Here is a 15,744-nt window from a genome sequence, read left to right on the forward strand (position 1 = left end):
ACTTGCTCATAGTCCTATTTCTTTTATAGCCTGCACCTGAAGACTTTTACTTTCTTCCCACAAAGTAGGTTGCTTGGTGCAACCAGGAAGCTGGCAGGACGGTGGATGCTGTGGGCATCCCCACAGGGGGTCAGGCCTCAGGCAACCCAGATTGGTCCTTCCAGGAGTGGAAACAATTCCAGGGAGATTTGCAGCCACACCTGGCCATCAGGTGTACACCGGAACATCAAGCCACTTGTCACTAGGTAGTGACAGAGCAGACTACAGCCTCTCCCACTGTTTCTACTTCTCACTCTGGTTTCTTGTTTTTATCTTTAAAAAGAAATCAGTAAACACTCAGTGAGCTGTTCACGTATGACGTGTGCACTTCTCTGCAAGAGTATTATATTTCCATAAACAGCAAAAGGAAAGGATACATGCGATTTCATAATGAAAATAAAGCCTGCAAAATTGATGTGCTTTTTATTCAGGAGATTTTTAAACGATTCTCCCCAGCGCTTCTCTTTCCTCTTCCATTGTTGTAATCTAGCTAAACTGTGCATGCAGCGTTGTATGAATCTTCAGAGCTTTCTCTCTGTGATAATTCCTCATCAAATTCCGAATAAGAAGAGCACAGGTCTACACCCGCACAAGAATACCTTGTGACCTGGGCCCTCAGGTTTTCATGGTCTGCAGAAACAACAGTGAAGGCTTGTCTCCCTGTCCTGACTGCTCCTCTCAGACCCTTCCTGGCTCACTGGACCTCCTGCAGCCAGCAGTGGGCTTTCTAAAGATACAGTGCTGCTCCAGAGTTCTAACAAGGAAGTCGGCCTGCCTTTGAGATTCCACAAGCTTGGTTCGTTTAATCACACCCATTTGACACTTCAGATTGCTCATAATGTGAATCCACCATTGTCTGAGACACTCCAGGTGCTGGAGAGCACTGGGGAACAGTGATAATGTCCTTTTTGTGTCCGTGAAATAGCCTGTAAACGCCTAATTGACACCATCTGATGTTCACATTTCCTCATTCAAGCAAACTAGAACACTATTTGCGCCAGGTTTCTTTCTAATCTGGGATACAATAAACAGGGGCACAGGTCCATTCCTTGACCCCTGCATCCTCAAAATCTCAAAAACATAGTTATTTATTTGGGGGGCCGTCAGCTTGACCTGTTACTTCCTAATGCTTGAACTGGATCTGCTTTATCCTTATATTTGTAACCACTCAGGGCTCAAAGAAAACCTCTTTTATGCCAACAGGCATGTCTCAATCTGCTGCTGAGATCAGCTAAGGTCTGTTCCACTGAGCTTTGGAAAAAAGAATGCACACTATTGATTTGACCTATTTCTCAGGCACTGAGACCTTGGTAAAAGATAGTTATACCTCCTTTGCATGATCACTCCCTTCTCTCCCCTTTTGACTACTTTTAGCTAATTTTAGCTCCATGAGCTGTCAGTTGTTGCTACCACATTTCCCATTACTTATGCTGTTATCTGTTGATTTAGCAACTCTACAGACACTGTTGATTAAGGATTTAGCTTAATTTTGCACAAACTATGGCTCCCCTCTCCCATCCTACTAACATAGTTCTATCATCATTTTAATTAAATCAATAATCAGAGATTGTCTTAATACGACTATGTGGATATTCTCTGCAAACTAATAATATACAGGGCCATCACGTGCCCCCTGATGTCATACACTGAGAGAGAAGGATCATCTCTGAAGCACCCTTCCAAATGATGCCTAACATCAGTCTAATCATGAGAAAATATCAGAAAACCCAAATTGAGGGACATTCTAAAAAATAACTGACCAATGCTATTCAAAAGTGTCAGTCAAGAAAGATAAGGAAAGATTGAGGAACAATTATTACATACTGGAAAAGACTAAGAAGACGTAACAAGTAAATATAATATGGAGACCTGGATTAGATGCTGGAAGAGAAAAAGGACATTGATGGAAAAACTGAGGAAATCTGAATAAATTCTTTATTTTCGTTGATAGTAGTGTATCTAAGATAATATAGCAAGGATAAATGTTCCATGGTTACAGAAGATGTTAACATAAAGAGAAACTGGGAGAAGGGTACCTGGGAATACGTGGTACTATTTTTCAACTCTTGTATAAGTCTAAAATAATCTCAAAATAAAAATTTTAAAAAGCAAATAAATAAAATTGGACAAAAATACGTCATTTAAAAAATAAGCTAAAAAATTACACATAATATTACAAGTGGCAAAATTCATGACAATGATATGTAAATGACTGATGTGTGGGAAACTAAGCTTGACTTAGCACAATGCCTGATACGTAGAATAAACGTCTATTGGGGTTGGGGGGAGAGAATCGCGGGTCTCCACAAGATAGCCCTCAGGGAAGATGTGCTTTCAGAATATCTGATTGAACAGGGTGATGTCAGAGACATGGCAGAATATCTGATTAAAATCCTACTAGACCTCCTCCTGCATATAAAAATGATGAAATCCAGAAAAAATACAGAGAAAGTGAGAGAGAGAGAAAGGAAGGACGGAAAGAAGGGAGGAAGGAAGGAAGGAAGACAACTGGGAAGTACCAAAAGGCGTTTTCCAGAGGGAAGTCAATCCTTGGGGGAAAAAATGACACAGAAAGTTTACGAGCTTTAGGCTAAAGGTTAACACTATGTGAAGCAGGAGAACACAAATAGAAAGATTGTCTTTCTGGACTGAAAAACCAGAGGATAGAGTTGAGGGCAACCACAGTCAATGGAAAGTGAACGAGTATCACAGAGAGGAGAGAACCAGAGAGGAGGAACCCAAATCTTGTGTATAACTCAGCCCAAATCTATGACCCTCACATGCGTGGAACAAACTCCTTGGAAGAATAAAAGAATTGGCCTGAGATTTGAATTATTACCAAGAGAAGGAGTTTGAAGTTTGAATCCCTCCAAGTTATCTTTTGCTAAAACAGAATAATTAATACTCTTTAGAGGAATGTTACATAATCCAGAGTTCCCATAATATAACATTCCAAATATCCAGGACAAAAATCCAAATGTACTCAAGGTAGGATAAAAACAGAAAGATGTAGGACTGTCCCCATGGCCAAGTGGTTAAGTTTGTATGCTCTGCTTTGACAGCCCAGGGTTTCACCAGTTCAGATCCCAGGTGCAGACATGGCACTGCTCATCAGGCCATGCTGAGGTGGTATCCCACATAGCACAACTAGAGGCACTCACAACTAGAATATACAGCTATGTACTGGGGGGCTTTGCGTAGAAGCAGAAGAAAAAAGAAAAATAAGGTTGGCAACAGATGTTGGATGAGGTGCCAATGTTTAAAAAAAAAAAAAAAGAAAGATGTGACAAGTTCTCAAGAAAAAGACCATTAAAACAGACAGATTCTGGGATGACTCAGATGTTGGAATTTGCAAACAAAAATCTTATGAAAGCTACTATAATTATGTTCAATGATATTAAGAAAAACATAGTCATAATGAATAAAGAGACAGGAAATCTTAACAGAGAAGGAGAAACTATAAAATGAACCAAGTGGAAGTTCTAAAACCAAAAAATGCAAGAGAAACATATTTACTGTACAGGCATAACAGTTAATACATGTGATAGAGGAAAGAGCCAGTGAACTTGAAGGTAGATCGAGAAAAGTTATCCAATTTAAAGAATATTAAAAAAAACTTTTAAAAAATATTAGAAAATGAACAGCACGTCCACTAGGATGACTATAATAAAAAAAATAGCAGAAAATAACAAGTGTTAGTAAGGTTGTGGAGAAATTGGAACCCTTGTACATTTGCTAGCAGGAATGTAAAATAGTGCAGCTGCTGTGGGAAACAGTTTTACAGTGCCTCAAAATTTTAAACATAGCATTACCATATGACCCAGCAATTCCACTCCTACCTATATAACAAAATAATTGAAAATAGGTATTTAAACCAAAACTTACAATGAATGTTCATTCCAGCACTGTTCACAATAGCCATAGGTGAAAACAACGTAAATGTCCATCAACTGATGAGTGGATAAATAAAATGTGGTATATCATACAATGGAATATTATTCAGCCATAAAAAGAAAAGAAGTATTGATATATGCTACAACATGAATGAACTTCAAAAGCGTTATGCTAAGTGAAAGAAGCCAGACACAAAAGGTTACATATCCAGAATAGGCAAATCCATGAAGACAGAAAGCTGGTTAGTGGTTACCAGGGGTTGGGGAGGGAGGAATGGGGAGTGACTGTTTAATGAGCATGGCATTTCCTTTTGGGGTGATGAAAATATTTTCAAACTATATATAAATGACAGCTGTACAATATTGTGAATATACTAAACGTCACTCAATTGTATACTTTAAAATGGCTAATTTTATGTGAATTTTTCTCAATAAAAAGATAATTTAAAAAAAAAATGAACAATACCTCGGTGATCTATGATACAATAACCAAAGTTTAAGTACATGTAATTAGTGTTACAGAAGAAGACAATAGAGACAATCAGGCAGGAAAACATATCTGGAGGAAGAATGACCAGAAATTTACCAAATCTGGTGATAGATATAAATTTAGAGATTTAAAAAGCCCAATGAGCTCCAAGCATGATAAATACGAAGAAAACCATTAGGCACATCAGAAGCAAACTGAAAACACAAAAGCTAAGGAAAATATTGAAAATAGCCAGAGGGAAATGTCACATTATATTCAGGGGAATATCAAGTTGAAAAGCCTCTGTATTGTCGGCAGAAACTATATATACAATGATATAAATATAGGAGAATACAAATAATGATCTATATATATAGTTTATGTTATATATTTTCCTATAGTTATATATCATTTATCTCAGAAACTCAATCTAATTCACCATGTTAACAGAATAAAGGCAAATAATTATATGATCATTTCAAAAGATGCCAAAAAAATATGACAAACGTCAGCATTCATTCATGATAAAAAAACTCTCAGCAAAGTAGAAATAGAAGGGAAATTCCTCAATCTGATAAGGGGCATCTACAAAAAACCTACAACTAACATCATATTTAATGGAGAAATAATGAACACTTTCCTTCTAAGATCAGGAAAAGGCAAGGATGCCCACTCTCACCACTTCTGTTCAGTATTATACTAGAAGTCTTAACCATTGCTATGAGGAAATAAAAAGACATTTAGACATCAGAAATAAAGAAGTAAAACTGTTTCTATTTGCAGATAACATGATTGTTTATGTAGAGAATTCTAAAGAATCTATAAAACAACTAATTGAACTAAGTGCTTTTGGCAAGGTTAAGGATGCCACAAAACCCAATTGTTTTTATATACTAATAGCAAACAATTGAAAAAGGAAATTAAAAAACAATTCTATTTATAATAGCTTCAAAAAACATAAAATACTTAGTAACTTAGCAAAAGATGTACAAGGCCTCTACACTGAAGATTACAAAATATTGCTGAGAGACACTAAAGACTCAATAAGAACTATACCATGTTCATGGACTATGTCTCAATATTACGAAGATGCCAATTCTTCCCAAAATTATCTGTACACTCAATGCAATGCCAATCATAATCCCACCAGGGTTATTTTTTCTTTCATAGAAATTGACAGGCTTCTTCTAAATTTTATGTGAGAATACAAAAGACCTGTAACATTGCAGAGAAATCTTGAAAAAGAAATAAAAAATTGAAGGATTTAACTTAATTCAAGAATATTTTAAAGCTACAGTAATAATGGCAGTGTGGTCTGGCCTAATGATCAACAAGTCAACATTTGAAGCAGAATAGCCCGCATTTAGATCCACATTTTTAAAGTAGCTTTATTTTATTTATTTATTTATCTTGGTGAGGAATATTGTCCTTGAGCTAACATCCGCTACCAATCCTCCTCTTTTTGCTTGAGGAAGATTGTCCCTGCGCTAACATTTGTGCCAATCTTCCTCTATTTTGTATATGGGATGCTGCCACAGCACGGCTTGATGAGCATGTATGTCCAGGCCCAGGATCCAAACCTGTGAACCCTGGGCCACCAAAGCGGAGCACATGATCTTAACCACTACGCCACGGCACCAGCCCCAGAGGGTAACTTTATCTTTGACAAAAACACCAAAGCAATTCTTTGGGGAGATTTTTCAAAAATTGGTCCTGCAATAACTTGATATCCCTACAGGGAAAAAATGAATCTAAATTTCCATCTTACAACCTACACACACACACAAAATAATCCAAAGTGAATCATTGACCTAAACACAAAAGCAAAAATGCAGGAAACCATAAGAGAGTATACTTCAGCCTGGGGGGCAGGGGCGTAAGAGGTAGCAAGGAGACAGAAAGATTTCTCAGGTCACCAAAAAAATAATCGTAAAAGAAAAAAATGTTAAAGTAGATTTTATTCTCCTTATCAGACAGGGAGAACATACTCACAAAACATATATCTGACAAAAAACTATTATCCAGGATAAACAAAGAGCCCCTACAATTCAATAATAAAAAGGCCAACAACACTATAAAGCAAAATGGGCAAATGATTTGAACAGATATCACAAAAGAACATACACAAATCATCAAAAACATATGAAAAAGTCTTCAATATAGTTAATCATCAGGAGAATACAACTTAAAACCACAATACAATACCACTATATACAATCATCAGAATGGCTAAAATTATAAAGAATGACACCACTAAAAATTGGCAAGAATGTGCAGCAACTGGAATTCACATGCATTGTTGGTAAGAGTGTGAAAAGCTATATCCACTGTGGAAAATGGTTCGGTAGTCTTTTTTTTATTACTATGGCAAAACACACATAACATTAAATTTACCATCTTAACCATTTTTAAGTGTACAGGTCAGTGGTATTAAATACATTCTCACCGTTGAGCAACCATCACCACGATCCATCCTCATAACTCTTTTCATCTTATAATACTGAAACTATATACCTATTAAACAATAACTCCCCATTCTCTTCTCTCCTCAGCCCCTGGCAGCCACCATTACACTTTCTGACACTATAATTCTGACTACTCTAAGTACCTCATCTAAGTGGCATTATGCAGTATTTGTCTGTTACTGGCTTATTTCACTTAACATAATGTCCTCAAGGTCCATCCATGTTGTGGCATATTTCAGAATTTCCTGCCTTTTTGAAGATGAATAATATTCCATTGTATGTATATACCATGGTTTACTTATCCATTCATTGGTCTATGGACACTTGGGTCACTTCCACATTTCAGCTGTTATAAATAACTATGCTACGAATATAGGAGTACAAATATCTCTTTGAGATCCTGCTTTCACTTATTTTGGGTATATACCCAGAAGTGGAATTGTCAGATCATATGGTAACTCTATTTTTAATTTTTTGTGGAACTACTGTACTGTTTTCCACAGCTGTGCCATTTTACATTCCTACCAACAGTGCACAGGAGATCCAGTTTCTCCACGTACTCGTCAACACTTGTTGCTGTCTGGTTTTTTTGACAGTAGCCATTCGAATGGGTGTGAGGGAGTAACCCACTGAAGTTTTGATTTGCATTTTCCTAATGATTAGTGATATTGAGCATCTTTTCATGTGCTTACTGGCCTTTCATACATCTTCTTTGGAGAAATGTCTATCCAACTCCTTTGTCCAGTTTTGAATTGGGTTGTTTGGTTGTTTTTGTTGTTGAGTTTTAGAAGTTCTCTATATATTCTGGTTATTAGCCCTTTATTAGATATACAATGTGAAAATATTTTCTCCCATTCTGCGGGTTGCTTTTTTACTCTGTGGATAATGTCTTTGGATTCACAAAGTTCTTAAATTTTCATGAAGTTCAATTTGTCTATTTTTTCTTTTGTTACCTGTGACTTTGATGTCATAGCCAACAAACCATTGCCAAATCTAAAGTTCTGAACCTTTTGTCATATGTTTCCTTCTCAGAGTTTTATTGGTTTAGGTCTTACATTTAGGTCCTTGATCCATTTTGAGTTCATTTTTGTATACGGTGTTAGGTAAGGGTACAAATTCATTCTTTGGCATGCGGCTATCCAGTTTTTCCAACACCATTTGTTGAAAAGATCGTCCTCTCCCCATCAAATGGTCTTGGCACACTTGTCAAAAATCATTTGAACATATATGTGAGAGTTTATTTCTGGGCTCTGTATTCTATGCCATTGGTCTATATATCTGTCCTTATGCCAATACCACCACACTGGTTTGATTACTGTAGCTTTTTAGTAAGCTTTGAAATCAGGAAGTGTGAGTCCTCCAGTTTTACTCTTATTTTTCAAGATTGAAAAATATTTGGGGTGTTTTGAGATTGCATGTGAATTTTAGGATAGGTTTTTCTACTTCTGCAAAAACTCTATTGGGATTTTCATAGTTATTGCACTGAATTTGTAGATTGCTTTGGGCAGTATTGACATTTTAACAATAGTAAGTCTTCCAATCCCTGAACATGGAATGTGTTTCCACTTATCTATGTCTTCTTTTTTTATGTGTGAGGAAGATAGGGCCTGAGCTAACATCTATTGCCAATCTTCCTCTTTTTGCTTGAGGAAGATTGTCACTGAGTTAACATCTGTGCCAATCTTCCTCTGTTTTATGTGGGATGCCATACAGCGTGGCAGGTCCATGAAGGTTTATTTCTGGGCTCTGGTTTGGTTCACAGGATCCAAACCTGTGAACCCTGGGCCGCCAAAGTGGAGAGCGTGAACTTAACCACCACCCCACCAGACCAGTGCCTCCATTTATCCATGTCTTCTTTAATTTCTTTCAGCAGCGTTTTTTAGTTTTCATTGAATAAGTCTTTCACCTCCTTCCTCAATTAATTCCTAAGGATTTTATTCTTTTTGATGCCATTGGTATATGAAATTGTTTTTGTAATTTCCTTTCAGATTGTTCATTATGAATAGAAATGCAACTGATTTGGTGTTGACTTTGTATTCTTATACTTTGCTGAATTGATTTATTAGTTATAACAGCTTTTTTGTGGAATCTTTAGGATTTTCTGCTTATAAAATCATATCTGCAAACAGATAATTTTACTTCTTCCTTTTCAGTTTAGCTGCCTTTTATTTCTTTTTATTGCCTAATTTCTCTGGCTAGAACTTCCAGTACTCTGATGAATATAATTAATGAAAGTGGGCATCCTTGCCTTGTTCATGATCTTAGAGGAAAAGTTTTCAGTCTTTCACCACTGAATATGATGTTCGTTGTGGATTTTTCATATATGATGTATTATATTGAGGTAGTTTCCTTCTATTTCTAATTCATTCAGTGTTTTCATCATAAAAGCACTTGAATTTTGTCAAGTGCTTTTTCTGCATTAATTGAGATGACTGTGTGGGTTTTTTCCCTTCATTTTGTTGATGTGGCATATTACATTGACTGCTTTTGTATGTTGAACCATTCCTGCATTCTAGGACTAAATCCCACTTGATCATGGTGTATAATTCTTTTAATATGCTGCTGAATTCTGTTTGCTTGTATTTTGCTGAGGATTTTTTGCATTAATATTCATAAAGTATATTGGTCTACAGTTTTCTTTCTTGTAATATCTTTGTCTGGCTTTGGTATCAGGGCTATGCTGGCCTGATAGAATGATTTCTTCAATTTTTTGGAAACATTTGAGAAGGATTGGTATTAATTTTTCTTTAAATGTTTCATAGAATTCACCAGTGAAGCCATCAGGACAGGGACTTTTCCTTGTTGGGAGATTTTTTATTTCTGATTCAATCTCTTTACTAGTTATAGGTCTATTCAGAGTTTCTAGTTCTTTGTGATTTAGTCTTGGTAAATTTTGTGTTTCTAGGAACTTGTGAATTTTATCTGGGTTATCCAATTTTTTGGCATACAGTTGTTCATAGTACTCTCTTATAATCCTTTTTATTTCTGTAGAATTGTAGTAATATCCTCACTTTCACTTCTGAATGTAGTAATTGAGTCTTCTTTTTCCCTTAGTTCATCTGGCTAAAGGTTTGTTAATTTTGTTGAAGTTTTTGAAGAACCAACTTCTGATTTCATTGATTTTCTCTGTTGTTTTTCTCTTCTCTATTTCACTTATCTCTGCTCTAATCTTTATTATTTCCTCCTTCTGTAGCTTTGGATTCTGTTTGTTCTTTTTCTAGTTCCTTATTGTAAAGTTAGGTTACTGACTTGAGATTTTTCTTGTTTTTACTGTCAGTGCTTATAGCTATAATTTTCCCCTTAGCACTGCTTTTGCTGTGTCCCTTAAGTTTGTGTATGTTGTGTTTTTGTTTTCATGCATCTCTAAGTATTTTCTAATTTTCCTTATGATTTCTTCTTTGATCCATTTGTTGTTTAAAAGTATATTGTTTAATTCCAACAATTTTGTGAATTTTCCAGTTTTACTCTTGTTATTTATTTCTAACTTCATCCCTGTGTGGTCAGAGAGGTTGCTTTGTGTGATATCTATTTTTTAATCTATTGAGACAATTTGTGGCCTAACATATGGTCCATCCTGGAAAATGTCCCATGTGCCCTTGAGAGGAATGTGTATACTCTTGTTGTTGGGCAGAGTGTTATGTGCCCGTCTGTTAGATGAATTTATTAAGTCCTCCATTTCCTCACTCATCTCCTGTCTGGTTGCTCTGCCCATTATTGTGCGTGGAGTATTGAAGTCTCCAACAAGTATCTTAGAATTGTCTATTTCTGCCTTCAATTCTGTCAGTTTTTGCTCCATATATTTTGATGGTCTGTCATTAGGTGCAGATATGTTTATAATTGTTATATCTTCTTGAGGTATTGAGCCTTTTATTAATATATAATACCCTTCTTTGTCTCTTGTAAACTTTTTTAAATTTAAAGTCTATTTTGTCTGATGTTAGGGTAGCCACTCCTGCTCTCCCTCTTTGCATGGAATATCTTTTTCCATCCTTTCCCTTTTAAACTGTTTGTGTCTTTGGATCTCAAGTGAGTCTCTTGCAGATAGCATATAATTGAGTCATGTGTTTTCATCCATTCTGACAATTTCTGTCTTTTGATTGGAGAATTCAATCCATTTACATTTAAAGTAATTACTGATAAGGAGGGACTTACTTCTGTCATTGTTCTATTTGTTTTCTAAATGCCCTATAGTTATTTTGTCCCTCATTTCCTGCATTATTGTCTTCTTTTGTGTTTAGCTGATTTTTATAATGAAATGTTTACATTCTTTTCTCATTTTCTTTTTGTGTATATTCTATAGCTATTTTCTTTGTGGTTACCATGGGGTTTATACTTAAAATCCTAAAGTTATAACACTCTAATCTGAAATTATACCAGCTTAACTTCAATAACATACAAAAACTCTGCTCCTTTACAGCTCTCTCCTCACCCCTTTTGGTTGCTAACATCACAAAATTACATCTTTATACTGTGTGCCCAAAACCATAAACTAATAATTCTTTTAAATGCATTAGTCTCCTAAGTTATGTAGGAAAACAAGATTTGGAGTTACAAACCAAAGTTACAGTAATACTGGATTTTACACTGGGTTTTTTTTCCTTTAAATGTATTAATCTCTTAAATCATGTAGAAAACAAAGTACAGTTACAAGGCATTGATACAATAATACTAGCTTTTATAATCGCCATGTATTTATCTTTATTGAGATCTTTATTTCCCTATATAGCTTTCAGTTACTGTCTAGCGATCTTTCATGTCACCTTGCAAGACTTCCTTTAGCATTTCTTGGAGGAGAAGTCTAGTGGTCGTAAACTCCCTCAGCTTTTGTGTATCTGGGAATGTCTTAATTTCTCTCTCACTTTTGAAGAATAGTTCTGCCAGATATAGAATTCTTGGTTGATGGGTTTTTCTTTTAGCATTTTGAATATATTGGTCCACTCTTTTCCAGCCTCCAAAGTTTCTGATGAGAAATCCACTGATAACCATATTGAGGATGATTTGTATGTGATGATTTACTTCTCTTTTGCTGCTTTCAAGATTCCCTCTTTGTCTTAGACTTTTTATGGTTTGATTATGTCTCTCAATGTGAATTCCTTTGCATTCATCTAACTTCGAGTTTGTTGAGCTTCTTGGATATTTATATTCATATCTTTCAACAAATTTGGGAAGTTTTCAGCCACTATTTCTTCAAATATTCTCTCTTCCCCTTTCTCTCTCTCTTCTCTTTCTGGCACAGCCGTGACGCATATGTTGGTCCACTTGGTGATCGCCCATAGTTCCCTTAGGTTCTGCTCACTTTTCTTCAATCTTTTTTCTTTCTATTCCTCAGCCTCAATAATTTCTGTTGTCTTATCTTCAAGTTCACTGTTTCTTTTGCCTACTCAAATCTATCTTTGAATCCCTCTAGTGAACTTATTATTTCTGTTTAACAAAAATCAACAGAAACTGTCGATTTATTATTTTCTTTTGAATGGACTATACTTTCCTTTCTTTGTATGCTTTGTGATTTTTTGTTGAACAGGGACACTTGAATCTAATAATATGGCAACTCTGGAAATCAAATTCTCCTTCTCCAGGGTTTGTCATTTTTGCTTTCCTGATTGTTGAAGGCAGTCTCTGTGCCAAGGATCAGCCTGACTTGCAAACTTAATGTCTTCTTAGGTCTTTTCTGAGCCTTTCCCTGGACATTAGTGGTCACTTTCTAATTTCCCCATATATGCAGTGGTTTTTTTTAATGTCCTAGCCTCTAATGCCTGGCTCCTGAAAGGGGAAAAAGCAAAACATGAAAGGGGTATAAATTGGGTCCCAGCCTTTTAAATGCCCTGGAAGTCACTTCAGCCAGAGGGAAAGGGACTTGCAACATTTGGGAGAGGTGCAACAATGGCTGCCCACCTCCTTGTCTGCACCTCTGTGATCAGAAGCTGCAATCAGAGTACAGGTCCTCAAAATTTGGAGGACAGGGTCCCTTTTCCCACACTAGCTCCCAAATATTATGTGCAAGCTGCTCCAGGAACATGCACACAGCTGCCCGACATGTGCCTGGGGGTGGAGGGTGGGTAACTGCTATTGTGCTAAGAGCTGAAACTGACAAAATTAACCATAATTTACCCTCCAAACCTTTCCCTGGAATTTGCAAGCCTTCAATAGACTTCAGAGTTCCAAAATAGTTACATCAGACAGATTTTGCCAATACAATTGTTGTCTATGTGGGGAGACAGATTCCTGGTGCTTCCTACTCTTCCATCTTCCCAGAATCCTAGTGTCTTATAAAACTAATGTCCACTGTCATCTGACCCTGAAATTCCACCTTAGATATTTCTGCAAGAAAACTGAAAACATATGCCCACAAAAAGACTTGTACAAGAATCTTCATAGCAGCTTCATTCACAGAAACCAAAAATTACAAACAGCCCATGTGTTCATCAACAGGAGACTAGATAAGCAAACTGCAGTATATTCATATAATGGAATGCTGCTTACTCAGCAATAAAAAGAAATGAAGAACTGATACATGCGTCAACATGGATCAATCCCAAAAACCTCATAATGAGTGAAAGAAGCCTTACACAAAAGGGTACATGCCACATAATTCCACTTATATGATATTCTGAACACGCACAACTAATCAACAGCGAGAAAAATTCAGAAAAGTTGCTCCCTCAGGTCAGGGAAGGTTAAAAATTAACTGAGAAGGTGCTTAAGAAACTTTCTGGGATGATGGTAATGTTCTATATCTTGATAAGAATTTGGATTATACAGGCGTATGGATTTGTCCAAACTCATTTCATTGTATGTAAACTCTACCCCAAAAGAAGACAACTGTAAACAAACATTGAATTCTGGTTGATATACATGATGAAGTATTTAGGATAATTACTTATGCCTGTAATTTACCTTGAAATGCATTTTTAAAGATTTTTAAATTTTTTTCCTTTTTCTCCCCAAAGCCCCACGGTACATAGTTGTATATTCTTAGTTGTGGGTCCTTGTAGTTGTGGCATGTGGGATGCCGCCTCAGCGTGGCCTGATGAGTGGTGCCATGTCCGAGCCCAGGATTTGAACTGGCGAAACCCTGGCCCGCCACAGCAGAGTGCGAGAACTTAACCACTCGGCCACCGGGCCGGCCCCTGAAATGTTTTTAAAATAAAATGGATTAATGGGTAGAGGGATGGATAAACAGATAGAAATGTGATAAATGCAAATATGGTAAAATGCTAATGGTGAATAAATGATGTTCACTGTAATATTCTTTCACCTATGGCTCTATGGTTGAAATTCTTCAGAATAAAGTGTTGGGGGGGGGGGAAGGCAGAACAGTATGTAATCCCATCAGTATGAAATCCTTTTATAGATTTTAACAAATATATATATGCAGAGACATACATTAACATTTTTCTTGAAGGCTACAAAAAAGAACTTTAAAACAAAATATGGTAAACCCACAAAATGGAGTATTGTTCTGTAATAAAAGAAACGAACTACTGATACACACTACAACATGGATGAACCTTGAAAACATTATGCCAAGTTGAAGCCAGTCACAAACAACCATGTATTGTATGACTCCACTTATATGAAAAGCCCAGAACAGGGAAAACTCTTGAGACAGTAGATTAGTAGTTGGCTGGGGTTAGGGGGTCCAGGGAGGAGGAATGAGGAATGACTACTAATGAGTTTGAGGGTTTTTCTCAGAGTGATGAAAAGTGTTCTAAAATTACATAGTAGTAATGATTTCTAAATGTGAATATAATAAAAAATATTGAATTGTTTAAATAGGTGAGTTTTATGGTATATGAACTACATATCTCAATAAAGTTGGGTTTTTCAACAACAAAAAAGAACAAAAAAGAATTCGAGTAGTGGTTACCTTAGGGGAGAATTTAAGGATTTAGAGAAGGAAAGAGATTTGTATTTTATGCCTTTAGATAATGTTTGAATTATTTTCCATGAGAATATCATCTCTTTTTTTTAATATAATCTTAAGAGAATACAATTCATAGTGCACCAGAAAATAAGGAGTGGGATGCAGGGCCCTGTAAGGTGTTAACCAAGATTAGAAGAGACCTCTTCCCAGCGTGTTGGAGAAAAGCCTGTGAGGACAGGTGCTAAGACAGCTAAATTTATGAGTCAGAGGAGAAAGCTGAAAGAGTTTGTAGCTGATGCTCTAATTTTCTGCTCAAGTTAAACTGGGATGTGGTTGGGACTTGAAGAGCATGATAGAGAAGTTTGGGGTAGCTCCTAGGAGAATAAATAGGCTGGTGAGTGGGAATGCAAGGATGAATGAAATAAGGTTCTTTCTTGAAAGAAGGGAGAAAATTTCAGTCTAAGTTACAGGGCACAAAATTTGATGTGTACTCTCAGAAGCAGTCATCCTACTGTAGAGTGATCACTGTTCAAAGTTGGAGTCCGAATCTTGCTTCAATCCTTGGTAGTTGTGTGACCTCAGGAAGATTACTTAACGTCTCTGAGCCTCGATTGTCTTATCCTTATCCATAAATGGGGATAATAACAACTAATAATAATAATAATAATGCTTGTGAAAACTTAATGATGATCTAAAATTCTTAGCGCAAGGCATAGAGTACTTGATAAATGATAATTATAATTATTCATTCATATTTAAGTCACTACCATAAGTAATAGCTAATAAAATAAGCATTTATTGGAGGTAATAATTAATACTAATTGCGGGTTACCATGTGCCAGTTTTTGTGCTAATTGCTTTACATATATTATCTAATGTAACAGAACAACACTATAAAATAAGTACCATTTTACTTGATTTTACCAATGAAACTGAGGCTTAGATCAAGAAATTTTCCCAAAGTCACACAGCTGACGAATAGCAGAACCCAAACGATCCCAAGGGTCTCTGATT

Source organism: Equus asinus, chromosome 7 (genome assembly GCF_041296235.1).
Source record: "Equus asinus isolate D_3611 breed Donkey chromosome 7, EquAss-T2T_v2, whole genome shotgun sequence".
Classification (NCBI taxonomy): Eukaryota; Metazoa; Chordata; class Mammalia; order Perissodactyla; family Equidae; genus Equus; species Equus asinus.